The sequence below is a fragment of the Cervus elaphus genome, chromosome 22, assembly GCF_910594005.1.
Source record: "Cervus elaphus chromosome 22, mCerEla1.1, whole genome shotgun sequence".
Lineage (NCBI taxonomy): Eukaryota > Metazoa > Chordata > Mammalia > Artiodactyla > Cervidae > Cervus > Cervus elaphus.
Genome location: NC_057836.1, coordinates 16,480,575 through 16,500,436, shown reverse-complemented (window position 1 = coordinate 16,500,436; position 19,862 = coordinate 16,480,575). Strand labels below are relative to the sequence as shown.

The 19,862-nt window shown below is 43.6% G+C and overlaps 1 non-coding gene across 1 annotated transcript; it reads left to right on the top strand.

The window, feature by feature from the left end:
* The first annotated feature begins 4,999 nt into the window (after positions 1-4,999).
* Positions 5,000-5,071, top strand: TRNAW-CCA. Its single transcript has one exon. It is a non-coding gene; the product is annotated as a tRNA-Trp (tRNA).
* Positions 5,072-19,862: the final 14,791 nt, after the last annotated feature.

Sequence of the window (19,862 nt, the reverse complement as noted above, 5' to 3'; positions counted from 1 at the left end):
CAAAGTAATATCTCTGCTTTTTAATATGCTGTCTAGGCTGGTCATGGTTTTTCTTCCAAGGAAGACGCATCTTTTAATTTCATGGCTGCAGTCACCATCTGCAGTGATTTGGGAGCCGAAGAAAATGAAGTCTGTCACTGGTTCCCCATCTATTTGCCATGAAGAGATGGGACCAGATGCCATGATTTTAGTTTTCTAAGTGTTGAGTTTTAAGCCAGCATTTTCACTCTCCTCTTTCACTTTCATCAAGAGACTCTTCAGTTCCTCTTCGCTTTCTGCCATAAGGGTGGTGTCATCTGCATATCTGAGGTTATTGATATTTCTCCTAGCAATCTTGATTCCAGCTTGTGCTTCATCCAGCCCAGCGTTTCTCATGATGTACTCTGCATATAAGTTAAATAAGCAGGGTGACAATATACAGCCTTGACGTACTCCTTTTCCTATTTGGAACTGGTCTGTTGTTTCATGTCCAGTTTTTACTGTTGCTTCTTGACCTGCATACAGGTTTCTCAGGAGGCAGGTAAAGTGGTCTGGTATTCCCATCTCTTTAAGAATGTCCCATAGTTTGTTATGATTCACACAGTCAAAGCTTTAGCGTGGTCAATGAAGCAGAAGTACATATTTTTCTGGAACTCTCTTGCTTTTTCGATGATCCAGCGGATGCTGGCAATTTGATTTCTGATTCCTCTGCCTTTTCTAAATACAGCTTGAACATCTGGAAGTTCTCGGTTCATATACTGTTGAAGCCTAGGTTGGAGAATTTTGAGCATTACTTTGTTAGCATGTGAATTGAATGCAATTGTGTGTTAGTTTGAATATTCTTTGGCACTGCCTTTCTTAGGGATTGGAATGAAAATTGACCTTTACCAGTCCTGTAGCCACTGCTGAGTTTTCCAAATTTGCTGGCATATTGAGTGCAGCACTTTCACAGCATCAGCTTTTAGGACTTGAAAAAGCTCAGCTGGATTTCCGTTACCTCCATTAGCTTTGCTCATAGCGATGCTTCCTAAGGCCCAGTTGACTTCCCATTCCAGGATGTCTGGCTCTAGGTGAGTGATCACACCATCGTGGTTATCTGGGTCATGAAGATCTTTTTTGTACAATTCTTCTGTATATTCTTGCCACCTCTTCTTAATATCTTCTGCTTCTGTTAGGTCCATACTGTTTCTGTCCTTTATTGTGTCCATCTTTGCATGGAATGCTCCCATGGTATCTCTAATTTTCTTGAAGAGCTCTCTAGTCTTTCCCATTCTATTGTTTTCATCTATTTCTTTGCATTGATCACCGAGAAAGGCTTTCTTATCTCTCCTTGCTATTCTTTGGAATTCTGCATTCAGATGGGTATATCTTTCCTTTTCTTCTTTGCCTTTCATTTCTCTTCTTTTCTCAACTATTTGTAAGGCCTCCTCAGACAACCATTTTGCCTTTTCACATTTCTTTTTCTTGGGGATGGATTTAATCACCACCTGCTGTACAATGTCATGAACCTCCATCCATAGTTCTTCAGGCACTCTATCGGGTCTCATCCCTTGAATCTATTTATCACTTCCACTGTATAATCAATCATAAGATTTGATTTTGATCATACCTGAAAGGCCTGCTGGTTTTCCCTACTTTCTTCAATTTAAGTCTGAATTTTGCAATAAGGTGTTCTTGATCTTAGCCACACTCAGCTGCTGGTCTTGATTTGCTGACTGTATAGAGCTTCTCCATCTTTGGCTGCAAAGAATATAGTCAATCTGATTTCACTATTGACCATCTGGTGATGTCCAAGAGTCGTCTGTTGTGCTCTTGGAAGAGGGTGTTTACTATGACCAGTACTTTCTCTTGGCAAAACTCTGTTAGCCTTTGCCCTGCTTCGTTTTGTACTCCAAGGCCAAACTTGCATCTTACTCCAGGCATCTCTTGACTTCCTACTTTTGCATTCTAGTACCCTATGATGAAAAGGACCATCTTTTTTTGGTGTTAGTTCTGGAAGATCTTGTAGATCATTATGGAACCGTTCAGTTTCAGCTTCCTTGGCATCAGTGGTTGGGACAAAGACTTGGATTACTGTAATATTGAATGGCTTGCTTTGGAAGTGAATGGAGATCATTCTGTTGTTTTTGAAATTGCACTGAAGGACTGCATTTTGTACTCTTTTTTTTACTATGAGGGCTACTCCATTTCTTCTTAGGGATTCTTGCTCACAGTAGTGAATATAATGGCCATCCGAATTAAATTCACCCCTTCTGGTCCATGTTAGCTCACTGATTCGTAAACATTGATGTTCACTCTTGCCATCTCCTGTTTGACCACTTCCAATTTACCTTGATTCATGGACCTAACATTCCAGGTTCCTGTGCAATATTGTTCTTTACAGCATTGAACTTTACTTTCACCACCAGTCACATCCGCAATTGGGCATTATGTCCACTTTGGCTCTTCCTCTTATTCCGTCTGGAGCTGTTCATTCACTCTTCTGCGGTAGCATATTGGGCACTTACCGACCTGGGAAGTTCATCTTTCAGTATCACGTCTTTTTGCCTTTTCATACTGGACCACCAGGGAAGTCCTGTTTTAAGATAGACTCTAGTGGTGCTTTGGGGTCATGGCAGTCCCTGTTCTACGTGTCATTTTTGTTAATTTCTTTATTAGCAGCACCACATGACATGTGGGATCTTAGTTCCCTGACCAGGGGTCAAACCTGTCCCCCCTGTATCAGAAACATGGAATTTTAGCCACTATACTGCCAGGTAAGTTCCCTCAATGTGTCATTGCTGAGGGAAGCAGAGCAGGGCCCCAGGTCAACCGAGCTTAGACCCTGCGCCCTCCTGCACTCCCCGCACTCCCCATCTCTAGCCCTTGTTCCTGTCCCATTATTCTGGGCATTGAACCCTGGTCATTCCTGGACCAGAGCTGCTGGCTGACTAAGGACAGGGAGAATGGGATTGAGGGAGAAGAGACTGCCATTTCCACTGCTCTTTGGGTAGGAACCCTGAACATAGTCTGAACCCTGAACACAGCCGCAGTCACCAGAAAGGGCCTTGAGGAAGGGGGGGTGGGATTCCCATTAGATTTGGAAAGGGACATCTGGGCCTCCAACCCAAGGCTTTTCTGTCCCTAAAAATGCAGAAGCATCTCTAGCCCTTCCCTCTGTGGAACGGCAGGTGGCAGCACAATCAGGGATTTCAAAACTAAATTAAACTGGTAAAAAAATTTTTTTTGTTTTGTTTTTTGTATGCAAAAGTTCATTCCCCACAACCTTCCTTCCATAATGGTTCCCCCCTTCCTTCTACAAAGTCCCTCCCTCCCCCTTCCCTCCTCTGCATGACCCTGCTCTCTCTGGATGCAGAGTGGATGAAGACCTTGTCACATTCACAGAGAGTCAGAGATCCAACAACAGGCCTTGAGAAATGTGAGTAAGCCTGGTGGGGACCAAGGAGGGAGGGAGACACCAGAGGAGACAATCCTGGGCATGGGAGGACCCCTGTGCCCAGACTTATTCAGGGAGGTGGGAGCACCCTGCCCCTCCCCATACACCTCATCCCTCCAGTATGCACACGCATGCACACTCGCAAACACTTACCCCATCCCTTTTCCCAGGGAGAAAGGAGACTCAGACTCAGGAGGTGAGGCCACACTGCCTTCCTCCTCCAGCTCATAGGGAGCAGCAAGGTGGGGAGGAGTCCCTCAGCCTGGAGGGTCAGCCTCTGTGCCTGAGACCCCCTTCCATAGGTGGTCTCTCCCAGAGGTCTTGCTGAGCATGTTGGAGCCGTTTCAGAGACCATGACTGGAAACCCTCACCCTCAGTTAACTGGTCCCAAGCCAGCCCAATCCCAGCAGGGGACGGAGTGAGGGGACAGGGCAGGGAGGAGGCTGGGGAGAAGGTGGGGGGAGGGTGCTGACCTCTGTACTGGACACTGCCCTAGGGAGGAGCACCCAGTGCAGCAGCTACAGAGACGAGCCTCCCCCCTGCACCCTTCCCTCCCCGCCCACCCCCCGCCCCCGAACATCTCCCTGAGATCTTGATCCCAATTCAGGATGCCCAAGTTCGATACCTGGTCAGAGAACTAGATCCCACATGCCACAACTAAGAGTTCGCATGCCCCAACTAAAATATCCTGCATGCCTCAGTGAAGATGGAAGTTCTTGCCTGCCACAGTCAAGACCCCGAGCAGCCAAGTAAATGAATAATAAACAATAAAATAAATAGTTTTCACAAAAAAAGAAAAATACACCGAATTATAAATACAAAAAGAAAGAAAGAAATGCGGGCCATCTCCGCCTTTAAAGCAAATGTAGTGGTTGGATACTGACTTACACCAAGATCCAGACTCTGTGAAATGATGCTTTTTCCTCTTCCTGAAATCCCCTCCACATCGCTACACATCTAAATTATATCCACCCACCAAGGCAAGGTTCAGATACAATCCAGTGTCATTTACCCATAACCTTTGGGTCAGACATGCTTCAAAACTCAAGATTTTGTGGCTTTTGGAAAAGCCAGTGCAGGGAATTCTGTGGCAGCTCATTGCAGGGACCCCAGGTCTCAATGCTGAGAACTCAGGTTCAATCCCTGGTTGGGGAACTAAGATTCCCCAAGCCTCAAAACATTCCCCCTCCAAAAAAAGACTCCCAGGTATAGAGACCCAATAGCTAACATCTCCTCCTGCACCTCCCCCTAGGGGGCTGGAATAATGCTCCATCATCAAACATTAATATATCTGCAGCTAAACAGATTGATCCTCACAAGTAGAATTAAGTTACCAATTAGTTACCATTACATATTCTATTTATAAATTACTTTAAGTCAGGTTAGGTTAGGTTTTGGTGCCAATCATGGGGGAAAAAATACAAGAACAAAAACAAAACACTTTGATTCCAGAGCCTTTTGGAATTTAGAGCTTCAGACAAGGGAACAAGGGGTGGTGGACCTGTACACCTCCTCATCAGAGCCCTCCCTGACTCCCCCAGCTGTCCTCCTGTCCTTTGTCACTTTCTACCTCCATCTTGGGCTTCCCTGGTGGCTCAGAGGTTAAAGCATCTGCCTCCAATGCAGGAGACCTGGGTTCGATCCCTGGGTTGGGAAGATCCCCTGGAGAAGGAAATGGTAACCCACTCCAGTATTCTTGCCTGGAGAATCCCATGGACAGAGGAGCCTGATAGGCTACCATCCACGGGATCGCAAAGAGTTGGACACGACTGAGCGACTTCACTTCACTTCACTTCACCCCCATCTTAGGGACTGCATTCCAATGAATCTACAACTTCATCAAATGAAAATGCCCCCTCCTTTGACATACCCCTAGAAGTTTTTTAAGTTGCTGAATAAACTGTCCAATATCATTGATTCCAATATGCATTCAAATTCAGAAGTGTTCTAAACAAACAATGCTGGATGTTGTGGGGCCTGGCCTTCTTCAGGGCAATTTATCTATTCCAGAGTTATTGATATGGCAGTGAGCTGTGTTTTTTTGTTCATTTGGTTTTTTTGTTTGTTTTGATGTGGGCCACTTTTTAAGTCTTTATTGAATTTGTTACAATATTGCTTCTGTTTTATGTTTTGGTTTTTTTAGCCGCAAGGCATCTGGAATCTTAGCTCCTCAACCAGGGATCGAACCTACACTCCTGCCCTGGAAGGTGAAGTCTTAACCACTGGACTGCCTGGGAATTCCCTGGGAGAGAGTTTTTAAACATAAATATCAGTACTTGATGAACTGTTTGAGCTATTAAAAACAGTTTTACATTAAAATAATGGCAAGTGTAAATCTGAAAAATAGTCATGATAATTATTCCATTCCAAACCATACAGGTGGAATGATCATGAAGGTAGGCAGGCATTTCTGTTGAGCAGCTGTGGTGACAAAAACATAAAGAGACTTACTTGCTCACCAGTTCTGAAATTATTCAATTTTTAATAATGACACAATTCTTGGTATTTAAAAAATAATTTGTAATTAGCATCTAAACTGAGACTTTGTTGATGCTTTTGTTGTGCTACTTTAAACTTGCATAAAATGGTGCCATAATGTATCTAGTGTCTTGGTGAGGTGATGAAAGAGAAATAATATGTGATGTATGTAATCATTGAGTTTAGAGTCCCATTTTTTAGGGAATTCTGTTTGCTTTAAAACACTGGGGATGTACATGGGACCTTCTCAGTGGTCCAGTGGTTAAGACTCATTGCTTCCACTTCAGGGGGCATGAATTCAACCCCTGGTCAAGGACATTCTGGGAAATTAAATTAAATTAAAATACTAGGGATGGAGGTGGGGGTGAGTGGGGATTATCAATGAAACAAAATTGGCCATAGGTTATGAAAGTGTTAATAGCCTTTGTAGGGAGGCCAGAGGTCCCCAACAGTAGGAGGAAATAGCCCCGGATCGAATTGCTCTCCTCCAGAGGCCAAGAATCCTGGCATTGTTCACAGCTTGTAGCAGCAACCTTTCATCTTGGGGTCCCGTCTGGGATCAGGACAAGGTAAAGACATTGAGAGCTCTAGTTCTTTGATCTCCTAGTAAACACATTTTCTGCTTTACTTTGCTAACTGTACAGTGTGCCTGTGTGTGTGATTGATTGAAAGAAATATACAAACAAATGTGAAGCAAGAGTTGTGTCCTAATCTGCAGTTCTGTGGCAACCTCATACGGTTTATGGCAGAAATCGCTGGGGGATTATACCGACCTGCTCATGTCAAGAGGCACCCAATGACTCCTCTGCGGGAGCAGCCAGAGACAAACGAAGCGTGTGGACAGAACACTCCTTTCTTGGTCAAACTTTCTGGTCTCTTTGACCATTTCATAACTGCCTGGGAATTAGAAGTACTAACCTAATCTGTCAGATTATAGACTTTCAAGGGACTTGTGATCCATGCTTGCTATGTACTTTTACTTAGATCCCAAATTTGGAAGCACCTAGCCTTGCTAGGAACCGTAAGTTACAAGAACCTACTAAGGAACGAGGAGGAATTCTAGCTCAGCTCCAGGAACATCTCTCAGGCTAGAGGTTACTCTTTTGGCTGCCTGCCTCAGGGGCCAGTGACCTAAAAGTGTATCTTTGTCATGGCTGTCCCTCCAATCTATGTGGATAGAATCACTGCTGGTGATCATGAGGTTTCTGAGGACACAGATCGGGAATTCCAGGGTCTGGTCAGATTGGAAGTGCAATGGGCTTCTTCCTTTGATAGCGCTAGGCTCTTAGTGGACCAGAGGAGGCTCTCTGGTGGCTTTTGTCTCAACTCCTTAAGTATTCTTTCTGTGGAATCTGTGGAATGAACTGGAAGGATTGGCCTTAATAGCTCGAGGACAAAAATCACTTTTTTCTCACTGGCTGGCCCATCACCACCTCTTTTGCTATCACATATACTGATGTGGTGACACTCAGAAGGGACATCTTGGTGGTTGTTCATCCCCTTATGACTCACCACTTCTACTGCCATCAGGACTGTGCTTAGGAGTGTTCACTGGCACATGGAGGACAGATGCTTCCCCCAGAGGTCCTAGCTTGGGAGGCATTCTGGAAGGCTGCTCTGTTGAACGCCAGGTGGCATCAGAGAAAGAAAACAAAATCAGGCAAAGGTTTTAATGGTGAGGAACTGGACTTCAATCTTGGATGCCATCAGGTCTACCCCTGTGCATCTCCACCCCACCTTGGTGGTAGAACCAGGAGGGACGAGGAAGGAGCCTGTGTTGGTGAGGGGCAGACTAAATCTGACAGGGAAGGAAAGCTTCAGTGTAAAGTCTGTCTCCACCCCCATCTAGAGCAGGGAGGGACACTTCCAGTAAAAAAAAAAAGCCAAGGCTGTAGACGCCACTTTTTTCTCTCTTGCAGATGGGAGCTAGCAGTTCCAGAACCACCCCCTTTGAAATGTATTTTTAAAAAACTGGAACAAATTAGATCTCCAGAGTTTAAAAAGACATGCCTTATGTTCTGTGATACTAAATGGTCACAGTATCCTTTGGAAGATGGGGAATGCTGGCCAGTTGAAAGGTCTCTTAATTATAATAACTGTTTTACAGTTAGACTGGCTCTGTGAAAAACAAGAAAATTGGGCCGAAGTGCCATATGTATTGCTCTTTCTCTCTGCAAGACATGCCAGACTTTTATCTTAAGGGTGCAGATTTGGGTGTGAAATCTTCAGCTCCCTCCTGTCCTCTTACTTTGCCCATTTCTGGGGCTCCTAACTAAGCAAGTTGAGAGTCAGGACAGCCTTCCAGGAGGGGTTGCCTCAGTCTCAGTAGAAATTCAAACAGTTCCAGTTGCAGTTGAGACTGTTTAGAGGTATATATAGAATATATATATATATATATATATATATATATATATATATATATATTTGGTATATATATATACCAAAAAGTATATAGAAGCCTTTATGGGACTAACTTTACTTTATGACCTTACTTGGAAAGACATAATATATGTCTTGGTACAGACACTAACTCCCAACTCCAAAACTTGAGTTTTGGGGAAAAGCTGTTGCCTATGGAGATAAATGGCTTGGTAAAGAATCAGCAGAAAAGGGAGAGGGCAAGACAGCCACCTTCTCTACTGGGAATCAGATGGTCCCCACAACAGAACAGAGTCAGACTGGGATTATAACATGGCTAAAGAAAGATGAGGACCAGAGTCACTTTGTCAGATGTGTTCTTGTCAGGACTCAAGTGGATGCATGCTAAGACTTTTTGCCAAACTGACTAACACAGAACAGGGAAAGAAGGAAGCTCCTGGTAAATTCCTAGATAGACTGCAGGAAACCCTTCACAGATTCACTGAGATTGATCCCTAAATTGCAGAGGGAGGAATGATCTTAAAAGAGAGACGTCTCACTCAGTTGGCTCCAGATATCCACTAAGCTCTTAAAACAGGCGTATGAACCCAATCAGTCTTTGATAACCTGTTGCAAGTGGCTCAGTTTATTATGGCAGGTAGGAGGAGGAGAAGAGGCAGAAAAAACAAACAGGAAAGACTGAAGCCTGAGCAATGGCTCTCAGATCTGCTCTAAAACAGCCAGAGGAAAATGTCCAGAGGGACCCAGGTGAAAAGGGATGGACTTGCTATTACGTGGAAGGGAGGGGCATCTCAAGTGAGGTTGCTCTCAGGTGTCTGAGTCGCCCCCAGCTCCATGTCAGGTCTTCAAAGGACCACACTGGAGAGGAGACTGCCCTCTGAGGCATGGGCCCAAGGGGTCGGACTCGCAAGACAATCAGGATTGAAGGTGCCCAGGGGTCCCCACACAAGCTCCTATCCTAATTACCCCAGGTAATTAATAACTGAGGAACCCCAGGTATTAATAACTGGGCGAGTGGGGGAAGTGCAAATCAGTCGATTTCCTTTTAGACACTGGGGCAACTTATTCCATGCTTACTGAAGCCCCTGGCCCACTTTCTCCCTGATCCACTACTGTAATGGGGCTGTCTGGAAGAGCCAAACATTATTATTTCAGTTGTCCTCTAAGCTGCAACTGGAATTCTGCTGTTTCCACACAAATTTCTGATTGTGCCAGAGTGTCCCTCACCCCTTTGGAGAAGGATATACTGAGCAAGCTCCATGCCTCTGTTTTCATGAATATGGAGCCCTCTCTTTCTCTCCCATTAATTGGACAAAATATAAATCCTAGAGTATGGGCTGATGGAAAAACTGTGGGTCAAGCACAGACTGCTATTCCTGTCATTGTCAAGCCCAAAGACCCTCACCTATTTCCACATCAAAAGCAGTATTCACTGAAACCCAAGATTAAGAAAGGGTTAAAACCCACCATTGAGAATTTAAAGGAGCTGGGGCAATTATTTCCCTGTAACAGTCCATGCCACACTTTTATCTTGGGTATAAAAATGTTAAATGATAAATGGAGATTAGTTCAGGATTCACAATAACAAATGAGGCTGTGGTTACTTTACACCTGCTGCTGCTGCTAAATTGTTTCAGTCGTGTCTGACTCTGTGCGACCCCATAGATGGCAGCCCACCAGGCTCCCCCATCCCTGGGATTCTCCAGGCAAGAACACTGGAGTCAGTTGCCATTTCCTTCTCCAATGCATGAAAGTGAAAAGTGAAAGTGAAGTCGCTCAGTCATGTCCGACTCTTAGAGACCCCATGGACTGTAGCCTACCAGGCTCCTGCGTCATGGGATTTTCCAGGCAAGAGTACTGGAGTGGGATGCCATTGCCTTCTCCAAATCTTTATACTGCATTGTCTGAAATTCCTAAATGAGCCAAATATTCTTCAGTCATTGATTTGAAAGATGCTTTCTTTCTAGAAGGGATGAGGGCCATAGGCCCCAAGAGAATTAAGCCTATACTAAATCATCAACTACCTATGACTTTAAGACAATTTAGAGTATTTGGGGGCATCACAGGCTGTTGCCACATTTGGATTCTGGGTTATGGGGAACTTGTCCGCCCTTTATATAAACTTATAACTGAAGCTCAGCAGGCCCAAACCAACAAGCTGGTTTGGTCTTCAGAGACTCAAAAGGCTTTTAAGTCTCTTTAAGCTGCTCTTCTGCAGGCTGCGGCTTTGAGCTTGCCCACAGGATTAGAGTTAAGTTAGTTACTGGGGGAAAAAATGGCTAAGGCCATATTGCTTAAGGGTAATTGCTACTATTGTTTTGCTAATGCCTAAAGCTCTTAAGTTTGTTAATGGGCGAAATCTCACTGTACTGACTTCTTTTGTGAGTGAAATCTCAAACCCTAAAGTTAATGTTTGGATGACAGTTCCTTTGTTCGGCATGGGAAATGGAAAATAGGTTATGCCATGGTGATAGTTGAACAGGTTTTAGAAGCAAAGTCTCTCCCCACCAGGGATGAATGTTCAGTTAGCGGAGCTTGTGGCTCTGACGGGAGCTCTAGAGTTAAGCAAAGGTTAGCGAGTAAATATCTAAACTGACTCTGTTTGCTTATTTGACTTTACATGCTCATGCTGCAATATGGAAAAAAAAACAACAGGAGAACCTATTAAACATTTCAAAGAGATTGAAAGACTTTTGATGACCTAAGAAAGTAGCTGTTATGCATTGCAAAGGGCACAAATGGGATGGGAGTAAAGTAGCCCAGGGCAATCAGCTGGCTGACTGCTGAATCCCTGTTGAACTCCTTTACGAAGGATCCCCTTTCACTATAGATACCCTTGTTCTGGACAGGTCCGGCTGGACAGGAAGAACCTCAATATACAGAGGAAGAATTAAAAAGATAAAGAAAAGAGGAGCAAAGATTACTGGAAAAGGATGGATACAGTCTGAGGATGGAAGATTAATAATTCCTGAAAATGCGCAATGAAAAATTCTTAAAGGCTTACACCCAGAGCTTTCCTAAAGCCTTGGAATTAACTAACTATGTAACTCAACTTTTAGCTTTTCAACAGACATTACAGGAACTCTGGGAGGCGACTTCTTACCCAGCCTCTGAGTCAAACAATGCTGTTTGAGCCAGGAACCAAGATTCTGTTAATAAAGACATTGGGACCTGAGGGTCAATCTCTCAAGCCCCTCTGGGAAGGTCCTTACCAGATGGGCCTCGCAATCTATGTGGGCCTGCTTTTGCTGATTCCAAAAATCCTGAGTTTGCCGTTTGACCCTCAAGACAATGCCTTCCTGTCCTGGGCTCATTCCTACACCTCATTCCACAATCTGTCCAATTGCTGGGTCTGTAGAGTGCTCCCCTCCTCATCAATGGAAGGCTTCCCATGGTAGACATCTCCACTTCAGGGAAAGGACTTTTTCCAAGTCCATGACTACCTGTGCCAACAATCATATGTGATGTCTCTTCTTAATCTAATGTCATCTAACAGTCCTAAAATGGACTGGTGTAACACTTTGTACCTTTATGGACATAATGTGACTTTTAACTTTGCTGATTGTTCTGTTTTTGCTGTTTATTCCCTACACCTGTAACTGTGTAGCTGGATTTGTTTCCAGCTACATGAAGTTATGGTTATTTAGTCTCCTATGAGTACCACAGCCTCCTCCAACTATTATCTGGGGTCCCTGAATCAGAGACCCTCAATAGAAGGCTTAGGAGTATCTCTTTAGTTGCTAAGTCATGTCTGACTCTTGCAATCCCATGGACTGTAGCCTGCCAGGCTCCTCTATCCATGGCATTCTCCAGGCAACAATACTAGAGTGGGTTACCATTTCCTTCTCCAGGGGATCTTCCTGACCCAGGAATCGAACCCAGGGCTGCTGCATTGCAGGTAGATTCTTTACCAATTGAGCTATGAGGGAGGCCCCATAGGAGAATATGTTGCCTCAATAATTTAGGGACAACACCCCTTACCAGCTCAGAAGCAGTTATGGAATGAGAACACCGCCCCTTTCCCTTGGCAACATAATTCTCCTAAGAGAAAATGGGAAAATGAGAGCGTTAATATCCTTGGTAGGGAGGCCAGAGGTCCCCAAGTGGCAGGAGGAAATAAAACTCCAAGTGGCAGACCTTTTTTTTTTCTTCTAATCCTGTGTTGTCATGGCGACACCTGATTCCTCAGGAACTTAACATTATCTCCAACCTTGAGCTAACCACTGCGTTTTTCTTATGGAAATATTTTCTTAAGCTATGTTAATGACCTATGTATTGGCTTGGAAATCTGCCTCTCTTCAAGATTCCTGTCAAGTGTTTTATAGCCCGAGGATGACTCCTGCTGTGCCAACGCGCTCTCAAAATGTATATGTTGTTGGTGAGGGGCCTGGTGCGACTCTCTCAGTTTTGAGGTATTTCCTTTCTCTAATTAGCAGCTTGCTAATAGGTATATAACTCCTTGCTAAAAACAAGCAAGGGGGCACTCTTTCTGTCCCCTTCTGATGTCTATGTTAGAAGCTTTCTCTATCTCTTTTTACTTTAATAAAACTTTATTACACAAAAAGTTCTAAGTGATCAAGCCTCATCACTAGCCCTGGATTGAATTCCTCTCCTCCAGACGCCAAGAATTCCAGCATCATTCACGTCTCGTGGCAGCAACATTTCAGTTATAATTATTGAAATGGTGGGTAGTGGGAGTTTATTATATTATTTTCTTCAGTGTAGGTTTAAAAATGTGTGTGATGAAAAGTTAAAAATAAATAAAGAAGGCTGGTTCTGATCACATTAAAAAAAAAAAAAAAAAATGCTGGGGAAAGTCACATGCCCAGGAACCAATGAAGCCTGATATTTGTGATCACATCTTGCTTCCAGCTGACACTGGGCCTGGAATCAGAGGACAGGCCAAGTCTCCACTCTGCCACTCACCGGCAGAGGGACCTCGGGCTCATCATCTAACTTCTTAGCTTCTTCAAGGATGAAATAGAGAGAATATCAGTTCTGTCTACCTAACACAGCTTATCTGTCAGAACGATCTAAGGAAACAAACAGAGTGAGAGGGCTTTGCAAACTGTGGTGGCAAATAACTACAAGTTGAAAGGAAGGGAATTCTGAGTCTGTGAGTTGTCTGCAAGCAGGTTCTAGGTGTGATTCACCTTTGCATGCTCCATGTCTAGCTGCATCATTCATACAATCAATGTAAAAAGGACCTTTAGGTGTTCCTCTGGCTGCCCAGCATCAAAACATCTTTACCACATTTGGGGAGCTCCTCACTGTGAGTCTTGGAAACAGAACCCATCTCCTAGGAGAGAAGATGCAAATGCAGGAAGCATGTCCCTCAGCAGTCTGTCAGCTCTGGAGCAAGCCATACATTCATGCTCTGTTCATCAAAGGCACTGTCTAGAATTTGAATCCAGAAGCAATAATGCCAAGAAGCAGCCCTACAGAACCTCTGGGGACAGTGGTAGCCACCCTAAGATGGAGGAGGAGCTGGGGCTTGCAAGCGGCACCCAGCAGCCAGCCCCAGGGGGTGAGCCTCGCAAGGTGAAGTGACTAGGCCATGGCAGGGGCAGGGGCAGCCACATTGTGTCCACTGTTCCTGCTGTGACGTGTCCACACCCGGCTCCCCAGCTCTCCTGGCACTTCTAAAAGCATTCCAGGACTCCTTTAATAAATTCCTCTTCTGCTGAAATCTACCAGAGTTGGTTTCTGTTTCTTGCAATTAAGTACAATGCTCAGTGGATAAACAACAAGGTCCTACTGTGTAGCACAGGGAACTATATTCAATATCCTGTCATACTGTAATGGAAAAGAATATGAATATATATATATATATAAAACTGAATTACTGCACTGTACAGCAGAAATTAACACATTGTAAATCAATTATACATCAATAAAATAATATTTTTTAGATAAAAGAAGTAAGTTCCGTGAGTATCTGAGGAATGAATGACTACATGAGTGCACCAGTGAGTTCAGACCATTTACTAGCTGCTTCTAGCTGTGTGACTTTTAGAAAGTTATTTTACCTCTCTGAGGGTCTCACGTCCTTCCCTATTCTCTATTTCCTGGGTATTCTTTCAAAGACATTCAAGGCCACGAGAATATAAATACTGTGGGGTGTGTGTGTGTTGCATAATAGTCACAATGTTTTAAATTTGACGACATTTTTAATTAAAAATGAATAAATTATATATATATATTGGCCACAGCATGTAGCTTGTGGGATCTTAGTTTCCTGACCAGAAGGGCTTCAGCTGCAAACGGGCCTGTGGGTGCCAGACGGCCTTAGAATAGAAAGGGGGAAGGAGAGGGAGAAAGTGAGGAAGGAAAGGGGAACCAAGAAAGCCCAGAAAAGGAGAAGCAAGGAGCTCACCCCTTCTTCTTGAGGGTCGAAGGATAACCCGGAAAGGAAAAGCCAGAAGGAAGTTAACCAGAAAGAAAATGAAAGAGGGAGAGAAACAGATGAGCTGAAGTAAAAGAAAACCCTCTCTTGACATGGTCTGCTTTAAGGATACACGGACAGGCTCTCTTCCCCCAAATATCTCCCTACCTTGATGCTATAGTGCCTGAAAGCCCAGCATTGTTTTAAAGCATTTTGTGTGTGTGTGATGTAAAATTCATACAACATAAAAATCATAAAGTGCACAATTCAGTCATTTTAGCATGTCCACGATTTGTGCAACCATTAGCGCTTATTCTAGAACATTTCCCTCATCTCCAAAAGAGACTCCAACTCTACCTTCTCCCAGTCCTCTGGCAACCACTAACCACTTTCTATCTCTATGGACTTGCCTGTTCCGGACACGGCATCTCAAGGGGATCATGTAAGAACTTTTGCGCCTGACTTCTTTCATCCCGTGTAATCTTTTCCAGGTTCACCCACAGCGTAGCGTGAGTCAGTACTCCATTTCTTTTCACGTCTGAAAAGAATTCCACTGTGTGGGTAAAATACATTTTGTTTACGCATTCAGCAATGGGTTGATATTTGGGTCATTTTCACTATTTGCTTTTTATGGATATTGCTGCAGTGAGCATTCCTGTGCAAATTTCTGTTTTAAGGGTCTTCAGTTCTCTACTGGAATTGCTGGTTCACATCCCCAGTAGCTCAGCAGTAAAGAATCCACCTGCAATGCCGGAGACACAGGAAACAAGGATGCGATCTATGAGGAGGGAGATGCCCTGAAGGAGGAAATGGCAACTCACTCCAGTATTCTTGCCTGGAGCATTGCATGGACAGAGGAGCCTGCGGCACTACTGTCCATGAGGTTGCAAAGAGTCGGACATGACTGAGCACACACACACACACACACACGTCCTAACTCAGTGTAACTCTTTGAGGCACTGCCACGCTCTTTCCAACAGTGATTGCACCGTTTTACACTCCCACCAGCAACAGATGAGGGTTCAGGTCCACCATTTGGGATTTTTGGTTGTTTTGCCTTTTCAGTTTTTTGGCTGAGTCACGGAAGTTTGGGATCTTAGCTCCCCAACCAGGGATTGAACCCAGGTCCATGGCAGTGAAGGTCCAGAGTCCTAACCACTGGACCACCAGGGGATTCTCTCAGGTCCACCATTTTTGAAACCCAGTTTTTTAGTCAAACATGGCCTTTCTAACCTAGTCTTAGTCATTTCTCAGGTTTTACTCCAGAGCCACAGAGAGCTGAAACCTACACATAGTACCAAATGCTCAAAATATTAAACTGAGTTACCTTTAGTGTTATTTTGTCTGTTTTGTTTCCCCCTATTCTCCACTATTTGCTAAATTGTATTTAATGAGCATATATTAATTTCACTTATCTCATTTATTTTTATATCTAGGTATATATATTTTTGCCTTGGCAAGGAGAAACTTGTATCATTTTTTCAATCATCAAAATAGATAAATAAAACTAATATATACTCTTAATAAAATTTAGCAAACAATGGAATCTATATGTCTGTGTCAATATATTTTGATCTAGATATATCTAGATATAGATAGAGGTAGATACAGATATAGGTACAGGTATATAGTTAAATCTAAACAGCATATTAAAAGATTAAAAAGCAGAGACATTAAAAGCAGAGCATATTAAAAAGCAGAGACACTGCTTTGCTGACAAAGGTCCATCTAGTCAAAGCTATGGGTTTTCCAGTAGTCATGTATGGATGTGAGAATTGGACTATAAAGAAAGCTGAGTGCTGAAGAATTGATTATTTTGAACTGTCATGTTGGAGAAAACTCTTGAGAGTCCCTTGGACTTCAAGGAGATCAAACCAGTCAATCCTAAAGGAAATCAGTCCTGAATATTCACTGGAAGAATTGATGCTGAGGCTGAAACTACAATACTCTGACCATCTGATGTGAAGAACTGACTCATTTGAAAAGACCCTGATGATGGGAAAGATTGAAGGCAGGAGGAGAAGGGGACGACAGAGGAAGGGATGGTTGGATGGCATCACTGATTCGATGGACATGAGTTTGAGCAAGCTCCAGGAGTTGGTGATGGACAGGGAAGCCTGGCATGCTGCAGTCCATGGAGTTGCAAAGAGTCGGACATGACTGAGCGACTGACCTGAACTGATACAGTTATACAGATATAAATATATCCTCAGAGGAAAAACTTACACTACCTTAAGAAACTTTTTTCTCCCCAGAATCAAATCATACAAGGCATGATCAATATAACAATGTCTTCAATACTGGTTTCAAAACAAGTGCATGAGCAATCATCACAAGGCCATTTCTTCTTTCTGCCCAGGGTATAAGTCAAGGGTATGACACAACATATGAAGGAACTGAAAGTGTTAAGTTGTTCAGTCATGTCCAGCTGTTTGCGACACTAACTGTAGCCCACCAGGCTCCTCTGTCCGTGTAATTCTCCAGACAAGAACATTGGAGTGGGTTGCCACTGCCTCCTCCAGGGGATCTTCCCAAACCAGGTATTGAACTCAGGTCTCCTACAAGGGGCAGATTCTTTACCAGCTGATCCACCAAGAAAGCCTAACACTATGTATAAGTCAAGGTTGTGTGTGGTTGAGCAGAGTGCAGGTCAGGCTGGAGCTAAGTTAATGAGGTCCAGTCATGTTACATGATACCAGGACCGAACTCAGAACCCCTAGGCAGATGGGAGAGCTTCTGCCAAGACTTACCTTCTTGAACCACCTCTTCTACCTGCACATCTGCCATCCTACCCTCACGGTGAACACACAACACACACACACACTGCCGTCCAGATACTAATTTGCATTTGCTAGACAAGATGCCAATTCTTCCTTTTTAAAGATTTTTTTGTGTGTGGACCATTTTTAAAGTTTTTATTGACTTTGTTACAATATTGCTTCTGTTTTATGTTTTGGTTTTTTTCACCACAAGGCATGTGAGATCCTAGCTCCCCAAGCACAGTTCAAACCCTTACCCCCTGCATTGGAAGGTGAAGTCTTAACCACTGGACTGCCAGGGAAGTCCCTAGATGCCCCCTCTTTCTTGCCTCCTAATCTGGCCCTCACCCTCTCCCCTATCTTTTGTCCTTCCTCACCTGGCAGGGCACAGACCATGTGCGGGTCATGTCATGGATCAGCCCTGCCAGCAGATCCACTCCTTGGCTCTGACATACAAGCCTGCTGGCAAAATCTCCAACCAGGATCCACCTGGCCTCTTCCTTGTGCCTGCTCTCAGACTACATTTAGTGATGTCATTCAGTTCAGTTCAGTCGTTGAGTCATGTCTGACTTTTTGTGACTCTAAGTGACCCCAGGGACTACATGGACAACTCTCACATCCATACATGACTACTGGAAAAACCATCGCTTTGATTAGATGGGCTTCCATGGTAGCTCAGTTGGTAAAGAATCAGCCTGCCATTAGGAAGACCTGGGTTTGATCCCTGGGTTGGGAAGATCCCCTGGAGAAGGGAAAGGCTACCCACTCTAGTATTCTGGCCTGGAGAATTCCATGGAGTCGCAAAGAGTGGAAAACGACTGAGTGACCTCCACTTGACAAGACGGACCTTTGTCGGCAAAGTAATGTCTTTGCTTTTTAATACGCTATCTAGGTTGGCCATAGCTTTTCTTCAAAGGAGCAAGCATCTTTTAATTTCATGGCTGCAGTCACCATCTGCAGTGATTTTGGAGCCCAAGAAAATAAAGTCTGTCACTGTCCCATCTATTTGCCATGAAGTGATGGGACCAGATGCCATGATTTTAGTATTTTGAATGTTGAGTTTTAAGCCAGCTTTTTCACTCTCCTCTTTCACTTTCATCAAGACGCTCTTCAGTTCCTCTTTGCTTTCTGCCATAAAGGTGGTGTCATCTGCACATCTGAGGTTACTGATATTTCTCCCAGCAATCTTGATTCCACCTTGTGCTTCATCCAGCCCGAAATGAAATGTACTTCATTTCACATGATATCTGTGCATACAAGCTAAATAAGTAAGCAGGGTGACAATATACAGGCTTGACATACTACTTTCCCAATTCGGAACCAGTCTGTCTCATGTCCAATTCTAACTGTTGCTTCTTGACCTGCCTACAGATTTCTCAGGAGGCAGGTAAGGTGGTCTGGTGTTCCCATCTCTTTCAAAATTTTCCACAGTTTGTGGTGATCCACACAGTCAAAGGCTTTGGCATAGTCAATAAAACAGGAATAGATGTTTTTCTGGAACTCTCTTCCTTTTTCTATGATCCAACAGATGTTGGCAATTTGATCTCTGGTTCTTCTGCCTTTTCTAAATCCAGCTTGAACATCTGGAAGCTTTAGATTCACATACTGTTGCAGCCGAGTGTGGAGAATTTTCAGAATTACTTTACTAGCGTGTGAGATGAGTACAAGTGTGCAGTAGTTTGAACATTCTTTGGCATTGCCTTTCTTTGGGACTGGAATGAAAACTGACCTTTTCCAGTCCTGTGGCCATTGCTGAGTTTTCCCAAATTTGCTGACATATTGAGTGCAGCACTTTCACAGCATCATCTTTTAGGATTTGAAATAGCTCAGCTGGAATTCCACCACCTCCATTAGTTTTGTTTGTAATGATGCTTCCTAAGGTCCACTTGACTTCGAATTCCAGGTTGTCTGGCTCTAGGTGAGTGACCACACCATCATGGTTATCTGGGTCATTAAGATCTTTTTTGTATAGTTCTTCTGTGTATTCTTGCCACCTCTTCTTAATATCTTCTGCTTCTGTTAGGTCCATACCATTTCTATTCTTTATTGTGCCCATTTCTGCATGAAATGTTGCCTTAGTATCTCTGATTTTCTTGAAGAGATCTCTAGTCTTTCCCATTCTATTGTTTTCCTCTATTTCTTTGCATTCTGTCGTTTTTTGAGATTGCACCCAAATATTGCATTTTGGGCTCTTTTGTTGACTATGAGAGCTACTCTAGTTCTTCTATATCTTGCCCACAGTTGTAGATATAATGGTCATCTGACCTACTCCTACTCCTACTCTCCCATTCCAGTCCATTTTAGTTCACTGATTCCTAAAATGTCAGCGTTCACTCCTGTCATCTCCTGTTTGACCACTTCCAATTTACCTTGATTCTGGACCTAACATTCCAGCTTCCTATGCAATATTGTTCTTTATAGCATCATACTTTACTTCCATTACCAG